The sequence below is a fragment of the Podarcis filfolensis genome, assembly GCF_964270895.1.
Source record: "Podarcis filfolensis genome assembly, chromosome: 1".
Taxonomy (NCBI): Eukaryota; Metazoa; Chordata; class Lepidosauria; order Squamata; family Lacertidae; genus Podarcis; species Podarcis filfolensis.
This window is the reverse complement of record NC_139604.1, coordinates 18,428,271-18,434,270: the sequence shown is the minus strand read 5'-3', so window position 1 is coordinate 18,434,270 and position 6,000 is coordinate 18,428,271.

Sequence of the window (6,000 nt, the reverse complement as noted above, 5' to 3'; positions counted from 1 at the left end):
GGGACCTCGAGGGTCATCTAGTCCAACCCCCAAGCAATGCAGGAATCTCAACTAAAGCATCCATGAAAGATGGCCATCCCACCTGATTACAGTACTCCATAGCATCCAGGGTAAGAGAAGTGATACAAAAGGTATTCCTGCATTGCAACTGAGTCATACACAGAGTTTCTTATTCTTTGGCGATCACTCATAGCTGAATAAGATTGTCTTCCATTTTTGTTGTTGTTTAGTCATGTCCAACTCTTCGTGACCCCATGGACCAGAACACGCCAGGCACTCCTGTCTTCCACTGCCTCCCACAGTTTGGTCAAACTCATGCTGGTAGCTTCGACAACACTGTCCAACCATCTCGTCCTCTGTCGTCTCCTTCTCCTTCTGCCCTCCATCTTTCCCAACATCAGGGTCTTTTCCAGGGAGGCTTCTCTTCTCATGAGGTGGCCAAAGTATTGGAGTCTCAGCTTCAGGATCTGTCCTTCCTTCCAGTGAGCACTCAGGGCTGATTTTCTTAAGAATGGATCGGTTTGATCTTCTTGCAGTCCATGGGACTCTCAAGAGTCTCCTCCAGCACCATAATTCAAAAGCATCAATTCTTCGGTGACCAGCCTTCTTTATGGTCCAGCTCTCACTTCCATACATCACTACTGGGGAAAACCATAGCTTTAACAATACGGACCTTTGTCGGCAAGGTGATGTCTTCCATAAACACGGTTTTAACAATGAGTCCGTAAGTGACTGTGGAGGCCAATTCTGGATCCCCACATCCTTCCACAGTGGAGACATTGGTTTCCGGGCGGGAATTGATCATGGTGTGGATTTGCCAAGCGTGCCTTCCTCTTAACACGTTTCTCCCTTTCATCCCGAGTTCGAGTGTCTTCAAAGCCCCTGACACCTTTAGTGAAGGCTGTTCTCCAACTGGAGCACTCGCAGGCCAGTGTTTATACAACATTTTTTTAGTTTTGCCTTGAGAGAGTCTTTGAACCTCTTTTGTTGACCACCAGCATTACACTTACAAACCCACTGAAATCAATTGACTTGACTTATTGCAATCTATTTCTTTCAATAGTTCTCTTCGGAGAATGACTTAGCTGGATACCATTCTACCTGTTTAGAACAGGCAAAACATGCCCAAAATACATTGCGTATTAAGGCCCTGTAACCACCCTGTTCCCTAAGGTTCAAATAACTAGACGACACTCAGCATTTTGGTTTGGGGAGCAAATAAGGCCACAAATTTATTGGTTACAGAGGTAAGGTTTGGCCATAGGCATTGTGGCAAGGAACTGTGTGTGTCACTCCCACCCGTGTTTCTAAGGGTGAAGCAGGTGGGGGAGCTGCCCTATGACCTACATCAAATTGGTGTATCCCCCAAGTGGTCCCTGTTGGAGAAGTAGTATGGCCCTAGCCCCCGTCTGGGCATCAGACAGGAACCTCCTGGATCCTTTTAACAGGATAATCTTACCTGTGGAGGGGCAAGCAGAGGCTACAACCTCCCCTCCAACCAAGACTAGTGCCTATATGCTTTACAAAGTTGTGATGATTGCTGTGAGATAGGCAAAAACCAAAATGGCAGTGCCAGTTAGCCAGGTGGGGGGAAATCCTATTCCGGCCCCTGAAAAATTAGAGAACTGACACTGTCCATAGCAAGGCTGAAGCATCCATGAAAAAACCTTAATTTTAGGGAGGGTGGGTGGAAGAACTGGAACAGAGAGAGAAAGGCTGAAAGGCCCCTCTGGCTGGGCATTTAAACTTCCCCTGGATGTGGTGTCAAGGGCCATGATTGGTCGGCTGGTCCTGCATCCAGGGGAACACCCACTAACTCCTGCAGCCACGGGCCCATTTGGCGACAGGAATATGATCCGGCCCTGTGATAGGTCGGTTTAACAGGGAGGCCCAGAGTCCATCCATCCAAAAAGTGTGTGTGTGTGTGTGTGTGTGTTTATCTCCCACAAGCTTCATTGTCACTGCAGCAGTTCATAGGATCTGATGATTTGCGCGGGTGGCGCTGTGGGTAAAAGCCTCAGTGCCTAGGGCTTGCCAATCGAAAGGTCGGCGGTTCGAATCCCCGCGGCGGGGTGCGCTCCCGTTGCTCGGTCCCAGCACCTGTCAACCTAGCAGTTCGAAAGCACCCTCGGGTGCAAGTAGATAAATAGGGACCGCTTACTGGCGGGAAGGTAAACGGCGTTTCCGTGTGCTGCGCTGGCTCGCCAGATGCAGCTTTGTCACGCTGGCCACGTGACCCGGAAGTGTCTCCGGACAGCGCTGGCCCTTGGCCTCTTAAGTGAGATGGGCGCACAACCCTAGAGTCTGGCAAGACTGGCCCGTACGGGCAGGGGTACCTTTACCTTTTACCTTTTATGGGGGGGGGATCATTTGATAATGTGCCTCTAAAACTTCTGCTTGGATGGTTTCCCCCATATCTCCCCATGTTACCTAGATGCTTACGATTACGCAATGATACATCTAGGTGATCCAAGATCTGTAAACTGCACTGGGTTATTATTAAATGTAGAAGGGCAGCTTAAAATTGAATAAATAAATCCGTCTGTGGATCAACATTGTCTAAACTCAAGTGCAGACAGGATTTTACTCTGGGACTGGTGATTCCGCAGACTTTAGGAGCCTACAATAAGCAGAATTATACCTGGACTTCACTAGGTGTGTGCCTTTATTTGTTTGCTTGCTTGTTTCATCTTACATTTCAGCAGTCTAGTCTCATCTGTGATGAGTCAAGGATGATGATGATCAGAGGTCTACAACACCTGCCAAGATAATTTATCTTTTCTTACTTTTGGGGGGAGAACAGCAAGAGCAGGCTGTACTAATTACCTGAGGTCTTCATTTCCCCCCAAATACAGGAACTTTCTCACACTAATTAGCTTTAATGTTCTCGCCTCCACAATTTTGTAAGGAAAATTTAATTGTATTCTATAAAGAATTGTGTTCATGCAGGAGTGAAGAGTGAGAAACTGTACCAAACGTTACTAATGTATAATTCTTATAGAGATGAATGGACAAGACTTTATTTGAATGCACATTCCCAAGAAGGTCTTTAGAGTGGTATAAAGCTTTCCTCATCATGGAAACACAATTTAATGTAACTGAATCAGTTGCAGAGTTTGCATACCAAACTAAAAAAACAACAACATAAGATATGTAAGTAACTTTTAACAGTTTCTTAATGGTGATGGTTTTTAAAATTGTTTAGGTTTTACCTAATCTTTAGGTTTTATCAATCAAGAAATGTTCTGCTTCTGAGCTTTGCAGTTTCTCTCCCCCTTGAATGAATGAATTTTTATTGCTAAAAGCTATAAGCCATCATAATTGGTCACAATGCATAGAATACAAATAATTGACTTAAAACTGCAACAGCAAAGCAAACATAAAAAAATGTAAAAATCACTCTTGCCTAAGTTAAGCACTCCACATCTCACACTTCCCCGTATGATATTTGTCTTGGTGCCTAGCTCTCAACTTACTTGCAACCAAGGCAAATTTTGCAGCCAGTGCAGTAATAAATACATTTATTACTGGCCAGTCTCTCCTCCTTATATGCAATCCAGTATTGAACTTGAATCTGGTTAAAAGGATATCTGACATGCAGATGCAGTCAATGTCTTGTCCAGACCCAAAGAACAAACAAAATTATGGATTGATAGAGTGAATATTGATGGTGTCAGTGCCAACTTGCTTATCTCATGGGGATTACAGATTCCAATGGATTTTGGAACTGTCACTAGGTGTGTGAGAGGGATCTCTATGCAGGGGTGGAACCCATGTACTACCAACCTTACTTTCTGCTTGTGAAACGTGGACCACTTATAAATGCCACCTCCATCTCCTCGAAAGATTCAATCAATGGTGTCTCCGAAAAATTTTACACATCACCTGGGAAGACAGGCAAACTAATGGCAGCATACTGGAAGAAGCAAAGATCACCAGTTCTTCAACATCAACGTCGTTGGACTGGTCATGTTGTGCGGATGCCTGATTATCGTCTTCCAAAGCAACTACTATATTCTGAACTTCAAAATGGAAAGTGTAATGCTGGTGGTCAACAAAAGAGGTTCAAAGACTCTTTCAAGGCAAATCTAAAAAAAAAAAAATTGTATAAACACTGACAATTGGGAAATACTGGCCTGCGAGTGCTTGAATTGGAGAACTGCCTTTACCAAAGGTGTCATGGGCTTTGAAGATGCTTGAACTCAGGACAAAAGGGAGAAATGAGCTAAGAGGAAGGCACACTTGGCTACGAGTGAGCGCCAAAGAAGAAGAAGGTACCCATGAGATGCTACACCATGGTTTAGAGTTGTGGCAAGTACAAGTCTCACTTCCCCTCAGATTGACATGCTATCCACTCCAGCAGCTGTGGAAAGGATTTCAGCTTTAGATTAACTGCAGTTTGTTTTGTTTTCTGAACTCTAGCTAATCTTAACTATGGTTTGTTGAAACAAGCCAACATCAGGCAACAGTTTAATGAACTATCTTGTTTTTGCTATTCATTCATGGTTAACCAGAGTTTTGGGTTCCACTGATACACTAAACTGTGGTTTGTGTAAAATGGAAGGAGCAGTGTCTGGTCTTCTCACAGTGGTCCCAAAGGTGGAGAGAAGTATTCTCATAGCACGAAACCATGGTTTGGTATCGTGTCCAAATACAGCCACCAAGTCTACATAATCAATCATCCTTTTCAAGTGGAAGCTTCTCTCCTCCACCCCTACCTCATGGAGCCTGACAGGAGTTGTACTGCTGCCTAATTCCTCAGATATTACCACATGCTTAATAGGCTGTAAAGGATCAAAATAAGGCTAATAGGGTACACCAATTATAAGGAGAAATGAAAAATCACTAATAAAGATGGACAGCTCATTAAGTCAAGAGTCAAAACACCAATCCACACCAAACTGCAGCAGTGTCCTAATTCTGACGGGGATGAGAAATCCATTTAAGTTAGAGACTGTCCATGCCCTTCATGCCCTATGGCCATAATTCATTTAAACTGGGGTGTTTATAAAGTGGCCAGCAAAACAGCCCATAAGGCAGTCCATTGCTACAATCCCCTTATCAAAGGTTTCTAAATTGGTATGAGATGCTCCTCCATGAACAGCAAAACAACTTCATTCTGTAAAAGAACATACATAGATGCAAAAGTGACAAAACTCTGAAGCTGCAAGAACAGGAATAGTATAGTAGTAGTAGTAGTAGTAGTAGTAATATATCCCACTCAAGTGACTGGGTTGCCTCAGCCACCCACTACAGTGGTACAGTGGTACAGATGCTTTGGGTTACAGACTCTGCTAACCCAGAAATATTACCTCAGGTTAAGAACTTTGCTTCAGGATGAGGACAGAAATTGTGCAGCGGTGGCACGGTGGCAGCGGGAGGCCCCATTAGCTAAAGTGGTACCTCAGGTTAAGAAGAGTTTCAGGTTAAGAACGGACCTCCGGAACGAATTAAGTTCTTAACCCGAGGTACCACTGTATAAACATTTCATATTTCTTAAATAGGGAGGCAAGAAGTAGCAGGAAAGCTACAGTGAACTGAAAAGGATTTCAAAAGCTTTGAGATAAATTGCGTCCAAATTCTTATTAAGCACCTGTTTTAGGGATAGGGGCAGGGGCGGAGGAAGGGGGGCGGTGGGGGCGGTCTGCATTGGGTGTCACCACTGAGGGGGTGACAAAATGCTGGGCGACAGTCACCGTGGGTCCTGCAGCGTGCCCGAGCCACGCGTCTCTCCTGGGAGTGATGCGGTGGCTTGGGCACCCGCAGGCTCCGCCCTGCCCCAAATGGTCCACCCGCCACCTCCCTCTCAGTTGTAGGGCGGCTGAGTGGGAGGAGGCAGGCAGACTCCTTGGAAGCCCTGTGGAGCTAGCCCCACCCTGCCGCTGGATGGGGGGGGGGTTAGATGGCAAGGGAACTGGGGAAGCAAGTTTTTGTGTCCTCTGGTCTTCACATCACCCAGTTATTTCAAGAATTGCTGAGGCGCACTTTAGTGAAAAGAAG